Genomic DNA, 27,286 nt, shown 5'->3' on the forward strand with positions numbered 1-27,286 from the left:
CTTGGTCCTTATCGAGAATAAGGACTCAGGCATTGGAATACTCCATAAAAGACATTCCCCCCAATGAGCAAATTAGATTCAGGCTCGAGTCTCCTTCTCTAAAGTGGGTTTTTTGCATGTGAAGCATCATTGTTTTAGACCTCAAGTCACCACACTCATTTCAGAAAGGCATGAAAGGTCCACGGAGGGGACTGACGTATGAGAGTCCCTGGCTCAGCCTTTTGGGAAATAAACAGGCACCAAGACTCCACATTTTCATGTCCTCTACGAAATCGGTTTTCCAAAAATAGACTCGCACAAGCTGTAGTCACAGTTGAATGTCATGTTTCTATTATTGCAATGACATAAAATCATTAAACCGCTGCTAGTAGTAAAAGCAGTCATGTCTGGTAATAGAACTGCTCCGTGCCCATTCAAAGGGAATTGCATTTTAAATGACACATGCGGAGCGAGGACGGGAGGGGCAGGGACTGAGGTGTGACATCCACAGCCATTTATGACACATCCTCCTTTGATCTTGCTGTAGCAGGCACTTAAGTTCTTTGTTCTGAAAAGTGGTGTCTTGGTGACTGGAGTGCATGAACACAGGTTGTAAGAAGGTTTCAATTTTTTTGAGTCATCTGCTAATTTTTAATAATATTTTTTATATTTAAAGTACTTGAAAAAAATATTAAAAGTTCCTAATAAAAGGTTTCAACTCCTGCCTTCCTAATTTCACAAAGTTTTCTTTTTTTCTTTTTTTGCCTAGACATCTTTGTATATCACAAATATCATACAAGCTGAATTATGGATACCTGCTATGTCAGGCATGTGATCTCAGTTAATCTCCATAGAACCCGATGAGATAGCTGTTACTAATAATATTATCATCGACAAATGAATGCACCAGCATCTTGAGACTGGACTCCATCTTTTCATATCAACTGGGATTCAAACTCATGTCTGAATAAACATGGTTGAGATTTAAAAGAGACACTGAGGCAAATGTTACTTTAAATCCTGAACCTATCAAAGAATGGACAGGGAAGTTTTGACTTCCATAGAAATTCAGATATTTAATTTTATTATTAGAAAAGCTGTGTTGGGAAACACACTTGGTACATAAGGCCAAAACAGATTTTCTATCATCCCCCTAAAACACCCCTGGCACCTTGTATGATGAGAGGTATAGTTGCAAGTGGGTTTCCCAGGTGGCTCACTGGGTTAAGAACTTTTCTGCCAATGCAGGAGATGTGAGACACATGGGTCTGATCCTTGGGTCGGGAAGATCTGCTGGAAGAGGTCATGGCAACCCACTCCAGTATTTTTGCCTAGAAAATCCCATGGACAGAGGAGTCTAGTGGGCTATGGTCCATAGGATCGCAAAGAGCTGGACATGCCTCAAGCAACTTAGCAGACACACACACAGTTGCAAGCAGGAATAAAGCCTGCCTCTCACTTTCCAAGAGCAGATGGCACAGGTGCTCCCATCCTATACAATAGAGCTACCCCTCTTCTTGTGGAAGGGAAATGGTCAGAGGTGTAGGATTTGATTCCAACTAACACCTCCAAGAGAGCCAGAGGTTTATCAGTAGAGGAAGTAAATCATTCACCCTGGACATGGCACAGACTGTCTCCACAGCATCTTATTTCTGTGAATTGGATTAGTTTCCTACACTTAGGAGTCTTTTGATCATTCATGTAATGGGCTTCATAAGAGTAACAAGTATGCTAATCAAACCTAGACAAAACCCCAGGAAGCTCACATACTAGGACTGATGAAGGAACATTGCATTGGAGGCATTCACCACAGCAGAGGTCCGAGCTCTCCATTTCCCACTGTACTCTGGGGGGGGGGGCGCACCCAGGAGTCTAGTAAATCTAAGCATAGAGTACCAGAAGGCTTTTAAGAAACTAATTAGCTATAGTCCCTCCCCAGCCATGATTAAAAGCCAGGATCCATCAGCTATAAGTAAGGCATAGTCTTATCTCCAAGTCTTTTTCTGCCAAGTTTGATATTTGTAGTTAAGAGAACACAGACATCTTCCTTGACAGGATCAGTGTCCCACTTTGTCACACTTGAACGTGGCTGAATCAGCAACATCAGAATTTTACTAGAGTTGATTGCTTAAGGATTTTGCTGGAGCTCATTTCCAAATAATCTGCAGGAGGCCAACAATTTCTTTGGGAGGCTGGCATATGGAGAATGTCTTGGACAAGCCAATTTTTACTTGTCAGTGTTGGCTTGATTTTTGTCTTCTTATTACACCATGATGCTTAGTACTGTGTGTTGCAATATGTAACTGTTGCATAAAAGAAATAATACACAGATGAGTGAATAAATGAATGAATAATTGTGTAGGAAAAAAGTATAGTCACTTGGGCTTTCTCTCATACCGCTTCTCCATTTCTCATCTGTCAAGAGGTCCAAACAGATTCCTAGGCACTAGTTAGGAACAGAAGCTTAAATATCTTCTTAAATAAACCTCTCTTATTTGATCTGAAACTCAGAATCACTTCATTGTCAAAGAATCCTTACCACATCAATTATGGAGCCACAGACTATAAAATAAGTGTTCTCTGAATCTCTTAATGAAAACACTCGAGTTTATCTTTTTGTTCCTTTTGAGATGTGATTAAAAAAAAACTCCCTTATTTGTATTTAAAAAATCCTGTGGAATTAAATCCTAAATTCTAATAATAGCATTTTTGCACGTTTGCTATGTGTGGGTGCTGTGATAAACACTTGACATAGATTATCTCATTTAATCCTCACAGAAACCAAATGAAGTGTTTACTGTCATTATCCCTATTTGATGAAGAGGATACTGAGACTCACAGAGAATTCATAACTTGTCCAAGATCGTCTAATGTCAAGTAATCAAGAGTGAATGACCGCGAAGCACACATACCAGCCGAGACCAATCTTGGATTGGGGGAAAACTTCCAGAGACAGAGCAGCAGCAGGTGAGCCAGCTTCTCAATGTCAGATGCACAGGGAACCGGTGAGTAAGACATCAGACTTGAAAGGGGCCCCAGTCTTGAGCTGCGGGGCTCATAAACTTCATGGCTGGGGGAACACCAGCCCTTCCTCTAGAATGGTTTGGGCCTGAGGTCCAAACTTTGTGGTTATAGTTCTGTGATGTAGCAGAATTGTAGCTTCTAGCAGTGATTGTCAACCTCAGCATTTCTAACAGAGGATTTATATTTTGGTGTGATCAGAGTCCAGGACCCAATTCTTTTGTTTAGGTTATTGACCTTCAGTTGGGTTCTATCTCATCAGCATTTTATCAGGAGGCCTGCTTAAGTGCTCAGTTGTAGCCAGTTTCCATATCTTTGGGTTTTAATTTCCAAAAGATGCTGCTCTTTGAGGGAGTCGGGGATGACAGCTGTCTCTCTGAAGAACCTAGCCTACTGGGTATCCTCATTAATCAAAGGAATCCTTGCCCTTCACTTAGCTATTACATGGTGGAAGCATTATTCAAGTACCACAGTCTGATGCCAGGGTCTTCCCAGTCTTGAAAGATTTGCAATAAGAATTTGATATAACTACCTGTATGTTCATTTTAGGTAATATTATAGTCTATAGTATATACTTCTCCTGTCATAATTTTTTCTTTTGTTCTTAGTTGGCCATTTAGTATACATCTGCATTACCCACCTGTTTCTAGCCCCTGTAATTCACCATCTTGATACTCGGGGCTCTGTTAGCATGGGAGATTTCCCTTGGCTGTGAACCATCAAAAGAGAATATATTGCTGAGCGTGGAACTGATAGACTTATTTACTGGAGCACCTGGGGATGCGTGATGGAGGATCCTAAGAGGTAGAGTTCCTTCAAAGAAACAAGTTCAAATTCAGAGTTTGTGACTTTTGTGCTATGTGTGGGTCTCTTTAGGAGATTTTAAGCTATAGCCAATAATATTAAGAACTTGTCTTTGCATCAGTGGATTATGTGATTACAGTTCTTTGATACTTTGAATTCTGTTTGCTTGTCACAATGTCTCATTTCACTCTTTCAAACAGTTCTGACTTTAACTTTATGAATTTATAGAGTTTATAAATACAGAATGTATTGACCTAATAGAAAACATCAGTAACATAGTAATGATATCACCTTTACTACCAAAAAAAGGTTCATGAAGTCAGAGGTGCAATCTGCTTTGTTGATTGCCGAACATACCCAGTGCATAGATACAAAAGCAAATTGTTGCTCAGTGAATGTTTATTGTTTTCCTGAGGAAAGTAAGAAATGACTCTATTAATTATTAAATTATTTGAATTGTCCTGGAATTTCAAGGTATTGGTTTAGTTGTGTTTATTCCTTGATTAGAGGTGAAAAGAAGGATTGTTCATACCAGGAATTCTTTGTGTATGAATTGGATGGGATGGGAAATGTGAATCTTTATTTTACTCCATTCAAATCATTTGGTTTTCATTGGTGAAAGGATTTAAAAAAAAACATAAAACTTGTGATTGTAAGTATTTTTAAGTGTGTAGAAGTGTTTATGTGTGTGTGTGTGTGCACACGGGGAGGACACTTAATGATTTGAAAAATACAGTCATTTCTTATGTGATCATCATTGGTTTGGGATATACCACACCCTTCCAAAAAAGAGAAAAATAATGTTAAATAGTAAGGGACAGAGAAATCCTTACTTATGGATCTCTCCATTATAGATAATTATTCCCTATTAATTAAGATGCTAAGGACTTTTTTTTTTCTATTTGTATGTCCTTGAACAAGTTGCTTCATCTTCCTGTGTCTGATTTCCTCATTGATGGAAAGGGAATAATAATAGGACTGATGCCATGATTTTGTTGTGAAGAATCAGTGAATTACTACCTGTGAAGCACATGGAGCAGTGCCCAGTGCAGACCAAGTACATAGCAAACATCATCATTACTGTTATTGTCATATGTTGATGAATAGGACATCACCTTATCCAAGCAGCTTAACACAGGTCAGGAGCAGATGATCCCTGAGGTTGGCACTGATGTTTGATGATCCTATCGAGAGCCTCTAAGACCCCTTTGTTGTTTCAGTGAAAATATAGGTCAAACATACCAAAACACATGAGACGGACCACATAATGCCTGCTATGTCTTAATGAATTCAGTGCCCTAGGCCCCCTCCAGTCCTCTTTGATTTGTCTTCAGCCTCTGAGAATGGGCTTCCTTTGTAGTGTTGTACTAGAATTACCCCAAGATGGACAGTGGTGGTGGTGAGGAGCATTCTGTGATGGTACTCCTGAAACCTCACATCAATTCTACTTGCAATCCCAGTTCAGCAGAGTTTGTAAGAACAGAGTGAGGTGAACAGTTGATATTTTCTCCTGTCAGCATTATTAAGTTATGGCTTGTGATGTTTCTGCTAGGCAAAAGTATATGGCAATGAAAAATAATATGACTATACCTTTGCATCAAAACACACATACACAGCCAATAGCCTTCAAGAAGGTGTGAAGACTCTTAAGAGTATTAGTTGAAGGTAGTCTTGTGATTTAGATTTCTGTAAACTGGCTTTGGTGCCCTTCTCTGTCTTTCCCTGGCCCTTATCCATTTGACTTTCTTCCCAATGACCCGCTCTCTGACTTTCTTTAGATAACTTGAAAATATTGACAGTAGGGATGCCAAAGGTGAAAGGGATCTTTATCCCCACTGAACTCCAAATATCAATTCTCTTTTCTCACTCCCAGAGGAATGCTTGTAATCTTGTTGGAACTATTTCTGCTGTACTATCAAGTCTCCAGGAAAGAATAATGAACAAAGCCTTTCATTAACTACATTTTAATGAGCTTTGTTAAAAGGTCAACTTACCCCAGTCTCAACCTGAAAATAAAATAAAAAGTTTTTGACTTAGTAAATGAAATACACATGTAAAAGTCAAAATTTTTTTTAGTCAAAATAATATGATGGGAACAATGTAGACTCCAAAGTTTGTAGGTCCAATGGCTTTTTTTAATTAAAAAGTAAAAAGCCCTTATCCTTTTTTTTTTCCATTTATTTTTATTAGTTGGAGGCTAATTACTTTACATCATTACAGTAGTTTTTGTCATACATTGAAATGAATTAGCCATGGATTTACATGTATTCCCCATCCCGGTCCCCCCTCCCACCTCCCTCTCCACCCGATCCCTCTGGGTCTTCCCAGTGCACCAGGCCCGAGCACTTGTCTCATGCACCCAACCTGGGCTGGTGATCTCTTTCGCCCTAGATAATATACATGTTTCAATGCTGTTCTCTTGAAACATCCCACCCTCGCCTTACAAAACAGACACATACACAAAATATTGGGTTGGTCAAAGAGTTGCATCGGAGTTTTCCATACCATTTACAGAAAACCCAAATGAAATTTTTCTCCAACCCAAATCTATAAATTTTTAAAGATAATTTCAAGAGATGTACTTGCCGAAGCCTATTCATTCAGATGTATCATATAGAAATGTATAAATCTCAGATTAAAATCCTTGCATTAACCGAGATCATTGCCAGACACTTGCAATCAATTCATGACAAGACCCTACATGTGGTGAATGGGTTACAGTTAAACCTAGACTATAGGCCTTTCCAATCTTCAAGACAGAGAGACAGTGCCAAGGGTACCTGAAACTTCAGGACTTTTTTTCCTTTCATTGTGAGAAAGCATGACAATTTCCCCCACTAAACCACAGAAGTTGTATTTTCTACATGATTTTTTTTTAAGCATTAAATGGATTGAATGCAGTGCTGAAGAACAACTGCTTTATTGATTCTTGAAGTAGATGTTTATTGAATACCACCTATTAACTGTGAGCCAGTGTATTAGAGATGGGTGATGTAATAAAGGTGACTAAAGTTGATTCTCTAACGTTGAGGAATTCATAGCTACAAGGTTGGGGAAGATAGATGCCCAAGGAATGAAGTTGACTACCATATGCCACCTGTGAAGTCCTATGAAAGCACAGAGGAGAGCCAGACCAACTTTATTTGGAATGAAAAGCGTTCGCTGGTGAGGGTGAGGACGCTGAACTTTGTGGGTTAAATGGAGTTCACCAAAACGAGGCCATGTGGCAGTGTCGTTTTGCTAGTAAATGATTTTCTGTTAAAACATTAGTAATGGCTGCCATACTATCTCACAATGTGGATATAACACAGGTAATTTAATTGAGCCCTTTATTTGTCACTGGGTTAGTGCATTTTTTGACAACTATGAACAGCATTGAGATAAAGATTTGTGTGGTGAAATCATAGCACATGACTGTGACTCTCCGAGAAAACAGCCCAAGATGTGAAATTACAGCCTCAAAGGACCAATGATTTTTTAACATGTAAATAATTTTTTTTCAGGCTAAGATTATGAAAGAGTAGGACTTTAGGGTCAGACAAACTTGAGTTAAAAATATAAACATTCCTTTTGTTGGTTATTGACCTTGAGCAAGTTGCCTAAGCTCCATTACTCTTAGTTTTTGCCTTTAAAAAATGAGAATCATAATACTTACCTTGAAGTACTGCTTAAAACTGTAGTAGAGCTTAATAAATACTTATTGAATCACCTTCGTATTTTTGATAATAGGTACCAGAAAGCTGCTAAATCCTAACAATAAAATTCAAGTGTTCTAAATATTTTAGGTTACTGACATTAATTTCTAACAGGAAACGTGTGCTATATACTGTGTGGTATAGTTGCACTCAATTCATTAAATGGCCTCCATTTCTAAAATCCTGACTCATTGTCCATATAAATAACTTTTAAACCGCTTGGCTCTGGTCTGAAATTTACTCCTAAAATATAGGAAAGTTCCAGAATTGGATCAAGAGCCAGATATCTGAGATAAAAATCTGTATTCTTCCACCTATTTCCTGTGTCATTAATCTCTCATCAGTATTTTCATCTGAAAAAAGGAACATAAAGTTACATTTTCTTTCTGCTTCAACAAATCAGATGAGAAATATAAGAGAGTGATGTTACCTAGATCTCTAAATTGATATTCTGGTATGACCTATTATTCATATTGGTTTTAATAATCTGCCATGAATCTTTCTGCTTACTGAAAGCAAAATAGGAGTCGTGTAAACTGTACACTTCTCGCATGCTTGTCAGTGTATCATGAGTTTTTCATTTTATATTGATGTGGGGCATTGACTTAAAGGATCCAGATTTATTTTTGAACTCTTGTCAGCACTCCATAATTAACATTGCCTAGAAGAGAAATGCTATTTTGCCTCTTGCATTATCAACACAACTGTCAGCAAATAAGGAAGGCATCTTCTTTACCATTATTATTGCTAATGTAAGAGGCAGAGAAGAACAGCTGGATTCTCATCAGTGGGTTGTTAGAAGCCCTGGCATTTAGTTGAAATCTGCTTTCAATTTCTACCTACCTTTGTCTGCTTTAAGAATGTATTCAAAGGGGAAACATCATTTTTTATCCCAAAGACTATATTTGAACTCTTGATTTGAGATATTTACAGATCTCAAAGTTGTTTATCTCCATGCAGCTTTTCCTCTATGACATAAAAATGCAAAGTTAATGTTGATTGCTTGTGGCTATTTTATGTATCTACTTTTACTGCCCTATTCTCTCTGTGTCCTAAATTCTCTGTAGTGTTACAGTTGCTCTCTGTTCTCCAATTTGGCTTAAATTTATAATGGCAATCGGTAGAAATAATCTTTTAAATGAAGAACTGGAAGGGCTAAAATCTTGCTGCAATAAAAGGGCAATGCTATAGCTCAGTTATTTGCTCTTTAAAAGGCAAAAAAAAAAAAAAAAAAATCTGTAGCCTCTATAGTTACAGCGTGCCAAAATTAGGTAGTCTGTATGGTGATTTTGTTAAATCAGTTTCTTTTTTATCCTGCATATGTGGTGGGATTGTGAAATAGTGCATCCGCTTTGTAAAGCAGGTTGGCAGTTTCTCAAGATGTTAAACATATGATTTAGAAATTCTGCCTGTAGGTACATATCTAAGAGACTTAAGTATTTATATTTCTGCACAAAATTTTGTACGTGAATGCTCTTAGCAGCATTATTCATTATAAAGTGGAAACAACCCACATGTCTATCAACTGATGAATGAATAAATGAATCATACTGTATCATAAAATGAAAGAGTATTTCACCACTAAAAAGGAATGAAGGTCTGATACATGCTATAACATGGGTGAACTGTGCAAACACTATAGGCAAAGAAAAAAGATACATACAAATGGCCACATATTATATTATTCCATTTATAAGAAGTGTGCAAACCTGACAGATATACAGAAACAAAAAATAAATTGCTAGTTTCCAAGGGTGACAGGCAAAGGAGAATAAGGAGTGATTGCTAATGAGTATGAGGATTCTTTTTTGAAGTGATGAAATGTTCTAAAATTAGAGACTGGTGAACATTGTACAACTTGGTGATTATGCTATTCAATAAAACCCCTGGATTATATATTGTAACAGGGTGACTTTTTGGTATGTGAATATCTTAGTAAAGCTCAGATAAAAAGTAACATATATCCATTAATTAAAAAATGGAAATTGGAAATGGTGGAAAAGAGTGGAAAATCATGACTAAATAGTTTATCGTCTCAAGTCTTTCAGGTTTAACATTCAGTGTAAAGTATTTTTATTTTAAATGACTTTGGAACTAGTTATTTTAATTAAATGACTACAGTTTACTTAAGCATTTCTTTGTTTCAAGTATAGTTGATTGCCAACTCTTCACTAGTATAAAGTTTTCTTTTTTTTTTTTCTTTCTCTTCTTATCGGGAACTGGGAAAAGTGTCTGTGGTCACCAATACACACTTGGTCTCATGATCAGTATTCTAGGACCTGGACATGTACTCTGGAAAATAACTAGCAGCTGGCAGCCTGGTTATCCTAACGGTTGTCCTCTCACATGGGTCACTGCTGTTTTTGTAACTCATTGTAGATTCCTACAGACCTACAGTGACATGGCTAACAGTAATTGAAACTGACTTTCATATACTCCTTATTTGGGGCAAAATGTTGGTGTCCATTTTTTTATCATTGAAAACAGATTTCAGGACTTCTCATAGCTAAATGTGGCAAGCAGGTAATTCACAGACTTGTAGACAACAAACTCTGATGGTCTAGGTTGGAGAATAGGGCAACAGGTTAGTTGAAAAGCTTCATGTGTCTTTTTACTAATGCAAGATTTAGTGCATTTAAGGATATTAAAATGAGATCAAACCAAATTTACAGGAGAATGAGCAAATAAGAGTAGCAAATGGAGGTCAAAATGCACTTCCACAGTTCTCTGTTACACCAGTCAGAGCTACAAGGCAGGGACTTAATGCAAGTTGATGTGTGATTGCTCCAGTTTTAAAGCGATGCAATTCAGTTTACATCTGATTTAATTACGGCTGTTGAGACAGCACTTGAGAAATTCAAAGAGAGTAGAAATGGGAGGGGTAGAGAGTGTGTGTACGGAAGTGTATTTTGATCCTGCACTTTATTGTTATAACACGCGTGGGTCTAGCAACTCTTTAACATGTAGTCTGTTATGATTTCATCTTGTATAACTGCGAGCTAACAGCTTTGCCTCTCAAAGAAGTGATGTGATCAGCCCACTAAACCTTTTGCCATGTGAGATGTTCACTGTGTGGTGGAGATGATTCAGAGTAGACTTAGACACACAGTCATGTGACGTGTTGCTTAAACCAAATTAAAAGGAGTGTGCTAACACTTTGTCAGTTTTCATCTCTTCTGCCTCATAGCTGTTTATAAAAAGGAGATGTTTGCATGAGACGAGGTCCCAGTTGGGGATTAATGCCCAAGTCTTCACAAAATTTTACATAAAATAAACATTGTCATAAGATTTTATGTGTTACTAAGTCATTTCATGGAGTAATTAACACATATCCTGTCATAATTCTATGAGAATATTTATATTATAGAGTTTACACTATATAGAAACTGAGAATCAAAGTGATTTTAGCTTCACAATAATCAAAGTGTAAAACAAGAACTAAGAAAGAAAGAATATCAAATCTTATTTATGAAGCCCCTGTTCTAGCACTATTTGAGAAGATTCTAAAGTGTTAACACATTAAATCCTATAGAAGTCTCAGGAGGTGGACTTTGTTATTTCCATTTCACATAGAAGAAAGCTGAAGGTCCCAGGTCACAAGCCTAGGTTTTAGCAGATTTGCAGTTTAGCGCAACAGGTTTTACGATTTACATATTTACTGTAGACCATATATTCCAAACACAGTCATGATGTTCGGAAGATAGCCAGCTTTAGCTTTTTTTGTGAAAATGGAACCATCACTGTCTTGCTGATGTTGATCAGTTTCTTAATACAACAGTCACCCTCATGTTTTATTTGCTACATGTGTTTTCAAAGAGGTAATTCACTCTTTGGTCAGAGCACTGGGAAAGCCCAAAATCAAAAGTAATCTTGATTATAAAAAAATTGCTGTGGAAAGGAAGACTGGCCTTTCTTTACATGTTCAATATTGTTCTTGATGCAAACTCTCCCTCCACAAAATACTTCAACCCTTACCATACAATAAACAGACCAAAAGGTGAAGATTAATTGGCTGCATAGTAACTGGAGAAGTATATGGACTCGACAGCATCCACTAGAAGATGACAGGCCACTTTAGCCCTCATCCTACAGTGGAAAAATCAATGAAAATGCTGTCAGCCACATTATTAGAGCACCACCCACCATCTTTTCTAAATACTGCTCCTTCTTACTATCTAACAGTATATAACTCAAAATTATACATGCACCCCAATGTTCATTGCAGCAGTATTTACAATAGCCAGGACATGGAAACAATCTAAACATCAAACAAAAGATGAATGGATAAAGGTGATGTCGTACATATATACAGTGGAATGAAAGGAAATGAAATTAAGTCATTTGCAGAGATGTGGAAGGACCTGGAATCTGTCATACAGAATGAAGTAAGTCTAAAAGAGAAAAAAGAATCATATGTTAATGCACATGTGTAGAATCTAGGAAAATAGTACAGATGAACCTATTTGTAGGGGTATTTAGAGTAATGGAGACACAGAACAGACAAAGAGAATGGACATGTAGACACAGCAGGAAAAGGGAGGGTGGGACGAATTGGGAGATTAGGACTGACATGTACACACTCAGTTCAGTTCTGTCGCTCAGTCGTGTCTGACCCTTTGTGACCCTGTGATCCGTAGCACACCAGACCTCCCGTCCATCACCAGCTCCCAGAGTCCACCCAGACCCATGTCCATTGAGTCGGTGATGCCATCCAACCATCTCATCCTCTGTTGTCCCCTTCTCCTCCTGCCCTCAATCTTTCCCAGCATCAGGGTCTTTTCAAATGAGTCAGCTCTTCGCATCACGTGGCCAAAGTATTGGAGTTTCAGCTTGAGCATCAGTCCTTCCAATGAACACCCAGGACTGATCTCCTTTAGGATGGACTGGTTGGATCTCCTTGCAGTCCAAGGGACTCTCCTCCAACACCACAGTTCAAAAGCATCAATTCTTCAGTGCTCAGCTTTCTTTATAGTCCAACTCTCACATCCACACATGACCACTGGAAAAACCATAGCCTTGAATAGACAGACCTTTGTTGACAAAGTAATGTCTCTGCTTTTTAATATGCTGTCTAGGTTGGTCATAACTTTCCTTCCAAGGAGTAAGCATCTTTTAATTTCATGGCTGCAATCACCATCTGCAGTGATTTTAGAGCCTCCCAAAATGAAGTCAGCCACTATTCCCACTGTGTCCCCATCTATCAGCCATGACGTGATGGGACCAGATGCCATGATCTTAGTTTTCTGAATGTTGAGTTTTAAGTCAACTTTTTCACTTTCCTCTTTCACTTTCATCAAGAGGCTCTTCAGTTCCTCTTCACTTTCTGCCACAAGGGTGGTGTCATCTGCATATCTGAGGTTATTGATGTTTCTGCCGGCAATCTTGATTCCAGCTTGTGCTTCCTCCAGCCCAGCGTTTCTCATGATGTACTCTGTATATAAGTTAAATAAGCAGGGTGACAATATACAGCCTTGACGTACTCCTTTTACTATTTGGAACCAGTCTGTTGTTCCATGTCCAGTTCTAACTGTTGCTTCCTGACCTGCGTACAAGTTTCTCAAGAGGCAGGTCAGGTGGTCTGGTATTCCCATCTCCATGTGTAGATAGATAGCTAGTGGGAACCCGCTATAAAGCACCGGAAGTTCAGCTCGGTGCTCTGTGGTGACCTAGGTGGGTAGGATGAGGGGGGTGTGGGGGAGGGGGCTCCAAGAGGGAGGGGGTGTATGAATACATGTGGCTCATTCACTCTATTGTACAGCAGAAATTAACACAATGTTGTAGAGCAATTATAGTTCAACTTAAAAAAAAATCAGTGTATAAATAATAAACCATAAGACTCTGTTTCTTTCACGGATTTTTGAAGCTTTCCCTTTTATATCCCCTCCATTCTTAGGCTGGCTTCACTAGGGCAGAACGATGGATGCCAACAGCTCCTGAACCTAGAACCTTCTAATTCACATTCAGATACTAGACAACTTTTCCAGTATACAATAATCCTTGTGACAAAAAGATGTAGTATTAGTCTGCTCTAGCTGCCATAGACTGGGAGGCTTATTCAGCAAAAAGTCATTTTCTCCCATTCTGGAGGGTGGAAGTCTAAGTCCCAAGATCAAAGCGCCAGAGAGATTGGTTTCAGGTGAAGCTTCTCCCCTTGGCTTGCAGGGTGGCTGCCTTCTTGCTGTGTCCTCATAAGGCCTTTCCTCTGTTCACACTTTGCATACTGCTGGTGTCTCTCTTCTTAAAAAGGCACTGGTTCTATTAGATCAGGGCCCCACTCTTTTGACCTCATTTAACCTTAGTTACTTCCTTAAAGGTGTTGTCTCCAAACACAGTCATGTTGGGGGTTGGAGCTTCAGCATAAATTTTAAGGAGACACAATTCAGTCTATTACAGATAAGATTGCATTAATTTTCTCAAATTAACTTGTATTCCATCCCTTGGATCTTTGTAATCACCAGACGGCTAGACAGAGGAACTTCAAGAATGCTCATGTCCAGGCCATACCCCAGAAAAATTGCATCAGAAGCTTCCAGGCCATGGAAGGGCATAAAGCACTTTTAAAAAGCCAGGTTATTATAAATTTATATCTAGAATTAAAAACAGAGACTTAAGTTATGTAAGACCTATTGGTCCAATGTATAGATGCATAGAATGTTGATGCATAGAATGCATAGAATGTTGAAAAGGAAAGAAGAGTTAATGCTGGCTTTGTAAGCATATTATAATGTACTTATAAAGAATATGTACTGAATATTATCTTAATTTTTATCTGTATATTATATTGGGGCTTCCCTGGTGGCTCAGATGGTAAAGAATCTACTTGCAATGCAGGAGACCCAGGTTCAGTCCCTAGGTTAGGAAAATCCCCTGGAGAAGGGAATGACTTACCCACTCCAGTATTCTTGCCTGGAGAATTTCATGGAGAGAGGAGCCTGCCAAGCTACAGTCCATGGGATTGCAAAGAGTTGGACATGACTGAGGGAATAGCACTATGCTTTATATTGTTTGATATACCAGTTATCAAACACTATATACTGTAGTATACTTAGAAATGTAAGTAGAAGGTAATAGACAAAGTTTTAAAATCAGACAGCAAGAGTTCTAATTGTGTTTACATGATCTTCACATTCCTGAGACAAGTAAGAATGATAATAACAGTGTCCACCTATGTTATGAGATTAAATGAGATAATACATGCAAAGCTTCAAATAGCCCATCAGTATTACTATTAGCAATATAGATGTGAGATGCAGAAACATCAAAAGTGTCTCTTTCCATTTATCTTCTCTCTAATACACAAAGATCCCCAAGCTTTGAGATTCAAGAGTGTGTCCTTGCAAAGCCTAAATTAGCTACATTTTACATATCAAAGTGGAGGAACCTGGGACAATCAAAGGGCATATGTAAATAGCAGAAAGAGTGGTTAAGGTCTGGTAGAGATATTGGAGAGGCTTTGAGCAAACTCCTAGCAACTGGAGGTGATATTTGAGCTCTGTGAGGATGCTGCTAGAGCCCTACAGAACATAAAGGCAGCTCTTTTTAGGTCACTCCTGTTCTGTTGGAATATTAGATTTTTTTTGTCATTAATTTTAAGAATCCAAAAACCCAACTTGCTGAGAATTTTCAAGAGATATCAAACAAATGCATTTTGCATGGAACCTGCCCTATCTTTCTCAGCTTTTTAAAACACAGAGCAGTGCAGTTTGGCATTTCAATCTGTCTCCTGTTACATTTATATTAGAAAAAAGCAGACCTGGTGGAAATGTTGCTTCTGAGCCCTGAGAATGGTGAAAGGATAAATCTTTTGTTCGCTTCTTTTAGAGATGTTTCCTTTTTCTCTGAAATGTGTGGGAAGCCTTGCCTGTCTAATCTTTAGCATTTTGATGGAGTTACCATAAAAAGCTTTTCTGTGATTTGTGTGTATCTTTATCTTAATTGGAAGCTTAAAAGGGGTTAAAGGGGGCTATTTTCCTGGGTCTGTTTCCAAACACTGACCCACTAAGGAGGCTTCATCTTAAATTGTTTAGGGGTTAAATGCATGGCTTCAGAGTGAACCTGCATGGTTTGAAATTTTGCTTTTGACATTCACTAGTTCAACTTCTCTATAACTTGGATTATTCATCTGCAAAAGGGTAATAATAGTAGGTACTTCATAAAGTTGTCAAATATTAAGTTTGCTTCTGTACAGGAAACAGAATACTTCTGACTCTGTGGCCAGCATCACTCCGTGTTAAGAATTCCTAAATCTTATTTCAAGTTTTTTTTTGCCAAAACCCGCTAAAGGCACCCATCTAAAGGCCAGAAGCAAAAATAGCTCACCTCTAAGTCACAATGGTCTGGGTTTGAATCTTCACTTGTTCACTTAGGAAATGAGTACTTTTAAGCAGCAGTCGCTAGTTCCTTTGTTAACTCAGCTCTAAAATGGGGCAATTGCAAGGTCTCCTTTGTATATTTGTTGTAAAGATTAAATGAAGCAAATTTACCCTGTGACTGAGTTTAAGCCACTATTTCTTACCTCTTGCCTTTACGATTACAGTAGCCTCACAATTGATATCACAGCTTCTGTTCTTACCCATTTATAAGCCACTCACTGTGTAACAGTTTAAATAGTTTAAATATAAATCAAATCATGGTACATGATTTTTTTTTTTCTTTTCTATCATTTTTGGAATAAATGCATATCTTACAACCATAGAGTATGTGGCATCAAAATAATTTGTTCACACCTAAATTTCCAAGCTTTTTTTGAGCACTGTTTATTCTCACTCAATATATTCCAGTCATGTCTGACTTTTTGCGACCCCATGGGCTATAGCCCTCCAGGCTCCTCTGTCCATGGAATTTTCCCAGCAGAAATACTGGAGTAGGTTGCCATTTCGTTCTCCAGGGGATCTTCTCAACCCAGGGATTGAACCTGCATCTCTTGCATCTCCAGCATTGGCAAGCAGGTTCTTTACCACTGCGCCACCTGGGAAGCCCATTCTGGTCATGCCTGCTTTTTCTTATGTTCTTGGAACATGCCAAGCTCTTTTTTACCTCAGGATCATTGCATATGTTCATGCTCACAAAATTATGAGCTATATAAAGGGTCAGAGGCCGTTTTCCCCCATGGACATCTCTACTCAAAGTCACCTCTTCAGAAAGGGCTTTCTTACCATCTAATCTATAGAGGGCAGCCCTCTGGGATGATCTGTTTCTCACCTCTTCTCTTTAGTCTGTTGTCATGCATTACAATTATCTTGTTTATTTATCTGTTTTGCATGCATGCATGCTCAGTCCTTCAGTCTTGTCTGACTCTGTGACCCCATGGACTGCAGCCCGCCTGGCTCCTCTGTCCGTGGGATTTCCCAGGCAAGAATACTAGAGTGGGTTGCCATTTCCTACTCCAGGGGATCTTTCCAACCCAGGGATTGAACCTGCACCTCTTATGCCTCCTGCATTGGTGGGGCAGATTTTTTATCACTGCACCACCTGGGAAGCCTATATTTATCTGTTTACTTGTGCAATGTTTCTCTTCTCTGTCACTCACAGGCAGGATCTTATTTGAATTGGTCATCATTACATTTCATAGTGTCTGGCATATAGTAAGTGCTCAGTAAGTATCTGTGGAAGGGAGAAGAGGGTGAAGGAATAAAATGAATGATAGCATCAAAAGCACTCAATATATTTTAGCACAATTGAAAAAAAATCGCATTGTACACACCTTAAATATATTTTTTATTGATCATATATGCCACAATAAGCTGGAAAAGTTTAAAAAAATAAAAAATAAATAGAAACAAAGATTAAGTATGGGATAGGAAGACTTTTCCTGACAATTAGAGAATACCATTCATCACAGAGTCTGGACTCTGGAATGGACTTCTGGGGAGGAAATATGGAGTAGTTCTTTCAAAGCTATGAGGACTCTCTCTCAAGAGGAAAGTGGTATCTCTCAAAGCGGGGTGGTTTGGCTATCATTCTCTAGCTTTTTGCATTCGGTAAGTCCCAGAGGTAGCTGAAAATAACCCACTGTGCAAGGATTTTGGCACCAAATTGCTTCCACCACATTCACACCGCACCCAAGATGTTAAGTGTGCAAAGCAGGATATGGCACCCAATCAGGCCTACGCTGGTTTCTGCAGGCTAGCTGGTCAAATCGGGATTTGGCAGGGCCATCTCTGCCCTTGTAGCTTCCGTCATTTCCCCTTTCACTGAGCAGCGCTGTCCCTCTGCGGATAATCTGAATTCCTTGCAGTCTGCATCATGGCACTTCTATTTCTAGAAGACCAGGATGATACTTTCTCTCCAAATCTGTTCTCAGAGGCTCTTGTCTCATTGAAATTGCTTTTCCTGTCTCCACCAGCTGGACACTCAAAAAACATTATCTCAAGAGGACTTATTTTAGTTTTGCTATCCATCATCTGGAGAATAAAAAAAAAAAAGTGAGGATTCATTCTGATCTGGCAATTGTGTGTGGCTGCCTCAGAGAGAGAGGCAGAAGGAAGGAGGGAGGGAGGGTGGGAGAGAGAAAGGGAGACCCCCCCTGGTGAGATGCCTCCTAAATCTCATAAGCATCACCTCTGAGGGACGAATCCAGACAGCATTCCCCCACAGGCTAACTTGACGGCGAAGGCATTTTGGGCCATGAGGGTTGCATGCAAAAACAGTTCTCAGAAATCCTGATACAAATACTCAATTATGATTGCTGACCTTAGGCCAGGTACCATTCTTAGAGCTTCCTACAGACTAGTTCACTTAACCCTCGCATTCAACCCGTGAAGAAACCAAGGCATGGAGACGTTGATGGTGTATCTATGGTGACCCATGCAGTTGTGTAGCTGAGATGGTAACCAGATAATCTGGCACCTATAACCACTTTAGTCTATTCCATCAATGGTGCTATTTTTATCATTTCTGTTTCTAGGACTGGGTATGTGAGATATAAGAACTACCATGGTTATCAAAAAGAAAAAAAATAAGTTTGCAAATTTATTTTTAAAATATTAATCATCTAAGACAAATATACTCTGAAAATAAAGTGCTTCCTATTTACTTCCAAACAAAATTTCAGCCTTATAATTATAATTCTACATCTAAAGTTGTCCACTGTTTGAATCCTTGTTACCAAAGCAACTGCCTCTTCTTCAGCATTTTAGATGAGATTTGCAAAACTCAAAGGTTTGTATTCAATATATTCTAGAATTTTGTTATGAGCTTTCAGGTATATGGGATCCTCAGAAGGGCAGATATATAGAGTAAATCATCCATTCTGTTGGCCCAACATCTATCTGTATCCCATTCTTGAAAAGACAGGAAGAAGAGAAGATAAAACAGTAGAACTGAACTGAGTTTAATGATTCCCTGAAGTAATAAGACCGCCCTTGGTGAGTATACCCCAAGAAGCTGATAAAAGTAGTCTGTTTTCAAAGCAAGAGTTTCCAGTGACTTAGAATCAAAGTAATATAACATCATTCTCCTTTGATACATTGTCAACTATGTGTGCCTATGCATATATAGTCTGAGTCTCTGAGAGACTCAGAGACTTAATTTATTATTAAATAGTTGTTTTGGGGAAAATCATCTTTATACCACAGTGCATCTATTTTAGCTTCTTAAAGAGAAGATAGAGAAAATAATATTGAAGACAACAGCATTTCTATCTCAGCTCTGCTATTTGCAAACTGAAGGAGATTAAGTCACGAAGACCTTAGTGGTCTTATATCTAAAATGGGAAGACATATATGTATGTATAAAGTGATTTTAGTGTCAGGTTGATACACAGAGGACACTCAGCAAATGACAGTTAATAAAAGGAAAGCATTATGTAGACGGTACAAAAGTCCTTAGTTTCAGGCTTCTGGTTAAACTTGAGAGGGGGCAGCAGAATTAACCTTCTCATTAACTCGTTAACTGTTATTAACTCTATGTAAATGGACAATACAGAGATGTTGTGAAACCCAAATAATTCCCTGCAGTTCTCCCCAGTGGCATTCTATGCATCAAACAGAAAAATACGGAGTGTTTCTTTTTCAAACAGAAAAACACAGTAGAAGACCAGTTTGGATAAGCTCTTCTCATCACTAAAGTCAGTATTTGGGGCCTTTTCATTGGCTCATTAGTTAGTTAGGAAGTAGAGAGGGAATGAAATTTTGGGTACTGTCCATTCAGAGAAGAGCTGGTTGTGAAAGAGGACATCCCCAAATTCTGGAGGGATCCCGGGGTGATGAGGTACCTAGAATGGGGCAGACAGGTTCTTGAGAGGGTAGAGTGTCAAAGCTAATTGTTTTACACTTTGGTCTAAAAATTATACTACGTTTGTTGGAGTTTGGTATATATGTGCATGTGTATAGGTGGAGCAACCGAAAACATTGAGTGCTCAAAGAAACCCAGTTTAGAACATGACCCCCTCACCCCCCAAAAATGCATAAAAGCAAAACCAACATGGCTCATTTTTGTATAAATGTTTCTGAATAATGAACTTTTTTTTTTCTTACAGAAAATTTGCCAGTGCTAAAATCTTTCAAAGAAAGCCAGTGTATAATTTCCTTCTGATATGTTTATCAATTTTTTTAAGTGGAAAAAAAATGATTAGTTAGAATACCAAAGAAAGGGCTTCAGAATTTTGAATTTGTAAATAGGCAGCTTTTTGTTGGTGATGAGGAAGATTCTTTAGATTCTCCAGAAGAGATAATTCTACAACAGAAAAAAAGAAAAAAAAAGCTTGGATATTATCTTCGAAAACATAGTTTGCTACTTTATTCTAAAGAATCTTTTCCAATAGCTGACTTTTTCCCATGAAGTAAACACATTTTCCTCCCACAGAAGTGCACTTTGAGTCCCCAGGTACAAAGGTTTTGAATAGCCTTGTAACTGAGCTTTTCTATCAGGATCTGAAGGGTTAAGCCTAGAGTCGCCACTAGGTGTCACGTCGGGATCGCTTTTGGAAACACACACTTTTGGAAACAACTTAACTGGTTCCAAACAGGAAGAGGCACTTTCTTGGTTAATTTCAGCTACTGTTCAGTTTCTTTAAATAGAGAATCTTACTAGGCACATGTCAACTCTTCGGAATCTTTTACTTTGTCTTACAGGTATTTACAACCATTTAAACTTTTCACCCCACGGTGCAAACCTCGAAGGAGGTAGAATTGAACTAGGGAAGGTTTGACTTAATGGGGCCACAGTTGTAGGGAGAGAAAGATCTCTCTTGGTCTTGTAACTTTCATAATATTCTTTAGTTCCCATAGCCTAGGATGCCTGGAATTAACAACATTCACACTGAGCAGTAATCTTTTGCTTACTATAAAACCTGTAGCAGCGATACAATTGATGTTACACCTAGAAAAGTTGCACATGTGGGAATCCGAAGCTCCACTGGTGTTCTTTATCACATCTCCTCATCCCACCACTGCCCACCTCTTTCTGTTCACTGCCTTCCCAGAGGATGTCTCCAGGACTGTTCTTATCCTTGGACCATTTGGTTAAGTTCAAAAGCAGTTTTACAAATAAAATGATCCAAATTGAAATGTTAATTCTTCAACAATTTGCCGATTCCAGAAACACTATGTTTTAAAAGAAGATGGTTTCGGGGGTGGGGGGCGCTATATTTTCACTACGAGCATGGCAGTTCAGCACAATTTAAACTAGATGATGGTGGAGGAAAAGGAATGATTTGAAGTCTGGTGGGTATTTTCCAGATTGTTCTGGAAATATTTTATGTAACTACTTGTTCTGTTACAAGTAAAGTAAGTTCTGTCTCTAGGCATGCACGGATATTTAATAATGGTTCTCAATGCAAATTCAAGATTCTCCCTCCACCCTGAGATTAGATAGGTTAACTCTATCTAGATCAAAAAATAAAATACAAAGGGAAATAATGCCAGAGAAATCCCCTGAAGGGAAAGCTGTATCTCTCTGAATCTATGGAAGAGAAGTCACAAGAAAAATGCACAACCAGATAAAATCCTAGAGTAGGCAAATTGCAACAAAATTGCCTCAAGTTTCTAGAATTTGCACACCTGTAGAAAGTCTCATTATATTATAAAAGAAATGTTCTTTCACTTCCTGGAAAATTTCTTATTTTTAACACATTTCAGAATAATTCATTCATGCAATCTTTCTTTCAAAAATTATTTAGAATACCTACTAATAGTCACCGTCATTCTAGGAACTAAAGACATGACAATAAAGAACATGGAGAATGACAACATTCCTACTTTTGTGAAACTTACATTCTAATTGGCAAAGCAGACATCAAAGAATTGAAAAAGATATAACATTTCAGAAGGAGAAGTCTATGAAGAAAGTCAAGTGGTATTAAGAGCTGGAGACTCACAAGGCAGCATAGTTTTTCATAAAAGCTTTTATAGAAATAAACACAATAACAAAAATGAACAAGAAGGTTCAGGCTCATTGGAGGTATAATCTGGAGCTGGGCCCAGAGGCTTGATTTACTCATCTTTAAAACAGGAATGAAGCTTAGGAGTAAGGAGTGCATATATTTTATATGCAAACTCTGGAAAGGACCTTTAAGCAGGTGACTTGTGGCAGAGGTTTGAATTTGGAGGAGCCAGCCACGAGATCAATGAAAATTCTCTGCAGAGAGTAAGTCCAACTAGTATAAAATTTCTGCACCAAGAACTGTCTTGGTGGGTTCTAGGAATCACAGGATAGCAGGCATGACTGGAGTTTCATAAGCAAGGGAAAGGTGAGTTCACTGGGAGATTTTAAGAAATTAGGTAAACTGCTCCAACAAGAGATTGCAGCCGTTGTGAATGTTCAACACTCCTATCCCTAAAGTCCCCATTCCACCTGACATAAAATTCAAATTCCGTACCAACCTCTTACCTACAAACTCCTATTGGTCTTTGCATCCTAAGATGTGAAGTCTTGCATGTGGAAATGCCCTGAAATATTCCATCCAATGAGTATGCTACCTATCCAGAAGAGGAATCACATTACGGTGAGCTCTGCTAGTTGCTATCAGCCTTTCCCAGTCTCTTTCCTACAGGCAGAGGCTGCGTCCCTTTTCATTGAGCTGCCTGAATTTCCTTGCTGCTAAAGCTTGGTAGATTAACCCATTCTGACCAGTGAGGTTGGGGAGAATACGTAAGAACATTTTTATTTCCTGATAAAGAAACACACCAGAGGCTTGCCAGTTCCTTCCTGCTTTGGATCACTGTAGTGTGAGGATAAGTTGTTTAGAGCTGCTACCGTCATTTTCTATTAAGGGTGAAACCATCAAAAGCTGAAGAGATCATGTTGAGATTTGACAGAAAACAACAAAATTCTTGGAGGAAGTAATTATCCTTCAATTAAAAAATAAATTTCTTTAAAAAGCTGAAGTGAGTGGGCATATGGAAAACCCCTAGGTTTTTAGGACATAATATGATAATTGAATAAACTGGGGAATCATCATCTCTTGATTTACTGTTTGGGAAATTACTAAGTGCCTTACTGTTCAAGGTTCCCTGGTGGCTCAGATGGTGAAGTGTCTGCCTGCAGTGCAGGAGACCCAGGTTCGATCCCTGGGTCGGGAAGATCCCCTGGAGAAGGAAATGGCAACCCACTCCAGTACTCTTGCCTGGAAATTTCCGTGGATAGAGGAGCCTGGTAGGCTATAGTCCATGGGGTCACAAAGAGTTGGACACGACTGAGCGACTTCACTTCACTGTTCAAACAAGTTTTTTTACTTTTTTAAATTCTCATACTTTTACAGAACGTATGATAGCTGATAACAGTTCTTTTATTTTATTTTATTTCTTTATAACTATATAGTCAGTGCCATGCAAGTACATACATCCACACTTAGAAAATATTTGCTTGTTGAATGAACTTATTAAGACTTAATTCTTCAATTAAAAAAGGCATTAGTATCGTACACTTTCAAAGGAATTTTAACCCGAAAATGAAATAACTCAAACAGGGTGAACTGGAGAGTAGCACTAGGACACATATACACAACCAGGTGTTAAGCAGATAGCTAGTGGGAAGCTGCTGTGTATCACAGGCAGCTCCGCTGGGTGCTCTGGGATGGATGGCCTAGAGGGGTGGGTTGGGGGAAGCGGGAGGGAGGCTCATGACGGAGGGGATACATGTATACATATTGCTGATTCACTTTGTTGTCCAGCAGAAACTAACAGAACATGGTAAGGCAATTATACTTCAATTAAAAAAAAGTCAGGATATGTAGTTTCTAGATTTCACTCAATACTGAATTAAGTATTGAGGAAGCATAGAGGTCCCAGTAGACTTGCTTCTACTCTTTATACTTATGTAAAATTTGAAGTACATGTTTGTCTCCTGATCATGTCTCAAGGCACTTTTATTGCATCAATAGTCATACTTCTCACCAATATACCAGCAGCTAGAGCATCTTAAGAAGACCTCTGTAAAAAGTCGGCTGTCTTTCCCATAGACCAAAGTTGGCCGTATTTTTTTATTTCCCATGACTTCCCTCCATATCTTTAGTTTGCTCTTCTCAGAAGGATTCATCTTGTAGAGAAGAGGAACACACACCTTCTTTGTTTGGGTTCCAATTCGTAGTTAGATTTTCAAATACTTGCATAACTGTCTCCTTGAAGCACAGGTGTCACCTTACATTCAAAGTATGCTTATTGACATTTTCTGAATCCTGCAGATGTTGATATTGATAACAGATATTTAATATTTTCTTATTTTTCACTTCCTGAAAAATTTAAAGATTATTAATGATAGCTGGATAACTGTTGTCATATAAAATATTATATTTTAACTTGGGTAATCATCATAATTTTTCATAATAGAGATTTATTGTTGTTCAGTCTCTAGGTTTTGAAGAGATTTTTTCCATAACACTATTTTTTTAAAAAGGACAACATAAATAGATATTCTTAGAATGAAGTATGGTACATGAGTATGGTTCATGTTAGAAATCAGGCAGCTGCTAAGGCATATACAGTAGAAAAATAGTATAAATATTATAGTATAATATCATATCTATACTATACTCTATATAGTATAATAGTATAAATATAAAAAATAGTATAAATTTAGTAATTCAAGCATCTATGGAATCATCCATTGCCAAATTTTGTTTACTATTTTTTCATTATTTTTATATAGATTCCCATAAGTTAATTATGAGGTATTTTAAATTCATGAGTATTTTAATATCACCCAACTTTTTTCACATAAAGTTTTTACTCTTGTCTTTTCAGTCAAGAAAGGAAAATGATAGAATTCTCTTGGGGTTGAGATGCTTGGCGATGATGACAATGCAGAGGCACTGGCAGTGATGATGGTGAATTTTATTGTTATTGACATCAGCTCTCATTTATTGAGCACTTACTGTATGCCAGGTATTATAATGAGCTGTTAACTCATAATGCATGACAGCTATTGCATGAAGTAGGTATTGTTATCCCCATCTTATCTGAAACTAATGCTGAGAACAACTAAGGAGGGGCTTCCCTGGTGGTTCAGCCATGAAGAATCCACCTGCAGGATACTCACGTTTGACTCCTGGGTCAGGAAGATTCCATGGGGGAGGAAATGGCAACCCACTCCAGTAGTCTAGCCAGAAAAATCCATGGACAGAGAAGGCTGGGAGCCTATAGTCCATGGAGTCACAAAGAGTTATACATGACTGAGCACAGCTATGAGAAGGACTGATTGATCTTGTTTTAAGTTGTTTGATGAGAATAAATTTTGAGAGAAGTAATTTGCATGAAGCCAGGAGAACAATGGATATTTGAGATGACTGAGAAAAATTCATCATCTACTAGGGCAGATGGTAGCAGAAGAAAGTGTCTACCAGACATGAAAGGATAGTCCATCTTTATCTGGAGAAGCAAAACAATTTCTCTCTCTGTATTTTGCTGCTAAGGAGTTCAGGGGGAGCCCTACAGATTTCCCTCAAACTATTTTTGAGTATTTCTGGGAAATAAAATCACACCTGCAAATCCTCTAGAGAACAGAGCACAGTGATTTGTAGGGCAAGCAAACAGCTTTTCCTTTCTTGTTATTTTCTGGAAGTTATTATTATTTTTTCTTTTTTGGATGGTACCAGCTGGGTTGCAAAGCCCAATAAAATGATAAGCCTGCCTTTCCAAATATCAAGATAGGCATCAGGATCCAGCACCTCGGGCATCTCTTAGAAATAGGAAGATCTGAATCTGGGTTTCATCAGTTAAAGAGCTTATTTTCTAAAATAGTGTTGTCTTATATTGTATCCATGTGGAGAAGGCAATGGCACCCCACTCCAGTACTCTTGCCTGGAAAATCCCATGGATGGAGGAGCCTGGTAGGCTGCAGTCCATGGGGTCACGAATAGTCTGACATGACTGAACGACTTCACTTTCACATTTCACTTTCATGCATTGGAGAAGGAAATGGCAACCCACTCCAGTGTTCTTGCCTGTAGAATCCCAGGGACAGCGGAGCCTGGTGGGCTGCCATCTATGGGGTCGCACAGAGTCGGACACGACTGAAGCGATTTAGCAGCAGCAGCAGCAGCATATTGTACCCATGAAGGGTGCTGTTGTGTACAGAGATTTATAGATGAATCCACTGCCAAACAAAAACAAAAGAGCCTCCCTTTATTGCAGATATACTACTTAAAGTTAAATATAACTGTAACTTGTTTGCTGTCCCAGAAAAAATGGTACTTAGGTGACAGAAACTCCGTGATTCAAATCAGGAGCTCACCTTCTTATTCTTAAGTTTTAGGTCAGGGAATCCACAGAAGAAATTTTAAGCCAGAGGATGAATATCAGGTTGAAATCTTTAAAACCCATCTTCCTTTCAATCTCCTGAACTTGACAGAAAATAATTAAAGTGTTTCATTAGCCATTTAATTTTCTACCTGTGGAAAATTGGTGACAGGCATTATTAAAAATTGTTATCACTGAATTGCTAATTAGATCATGCCTTTAAATGAATTGTCAGTCCCTGGCGAGGCTGAATTGCAATCTCAAAGAAAATTTGAGACATGTTGGAGAATAACATGTGTCATCCCATCCATCCATCTATCCAATCACCCATCCATTCATCCATCTAATCCTCTATACAACTATCCATCCTTGCAGTCATTCATCCATTCCACCTTTCTTTCATTCATTATGGAACCACCCCAAATTGAGACCTTCAGATAAGTGCTAGGTAATTATTAGTGAACAAATACTGATTTACTGTCTATTTAATAATGTGATCATATCTTTTAATCTCCCAGGCTATGTCCTAAGAATGAGTTTGATGGACTCAACTCAGAAAATTATAGCTTGTCACTGTAGTTTATAATATAGGTTCTCATCATCATACTACTTTTATGTTGATGAGTGTCTTTGGGTGAGCATTTAACTTTCTTATGCCTGATCTAGAAAATGAAGAAGCCAGTCTGGTTGATTTCCAACAAGTGTTCTTATTTTTAAATGCTCTTGTTGCTGTTCTTGCCTAAAAAGTTAGCTGATAGCCTGAGGAGTGTTTTTCTCTTTGAAAAAAATGTTTCATATCGTCAACAAATCTGTATACTTCATTTGAGGGAAATACGTCTTTAAACTTCATGTGGACTTTAGGTAGAGGTGCTGGTGTACTGAGAATAATGCATTTTGAAATGTGTTACATTTTGAAAATATTCAAACTGGCATTTACAAATGTCATGGAGTTAATATTACTTGGGTATAGTGTAAATGCAACAGATGTTACTCTAAAAGCCCAGGGGGTGGGAAAAAAGAATACGCTGGTTTAAATGAGCAAATCAGAGAACTTGGAGAGCTCAAAGAAGAAAATTGAGCAAATCTGTGATGGAAAAGTAAGTATACATACAG

General features: G+C 38.3%; 1 protein-coding gene across 8 annotated transcripts in view; it reads left to right on the plus strand.

Moving 5' to 3' along the window:
• The window catches only part of LRRC4C (leucine rich repeat containing 4C), a 1,326,823-nt gene that overhangs the window by 249,458 nt on the left and 1,050,079 nt on the right, over positions 1 to 27,286 (plus strand). For 7 of the 8 annotated variants that reach the window (XR_011489903.1, XR_011489902.1, XM_070473151.1 and 4 more), the window contains exon 2: positions 2,758 to 2,946. The gene's annotated coding sequence lies outside the window, so the exon portion shown is untranslated. Of the gene's footprint in view, positions 1 to 2,757; positions 2,985 to 27,286 lie in introns of all 8 variants that reach the window. The other variant, XM_070473155.1, reaches the window with a different exon arrangement.

The sequence above is a fragment of the Odocoileus virginianus genome, chromosome 10 (genome assembly GCF_023699985.2).
Source record: "Odocoileus virginianus isolate 20LAN1187 ecotype Illinois chromosome 10, Ovbor_1.2, whole genome shotgun sequence".
NCBI classification, from domain to species: domain Eukaryota; kingdom Metazoa; phylum Chordata; class Mammalia; order Artiodactyla; family Cervidae; genus Odocoileus; species Odocoileus virginianus.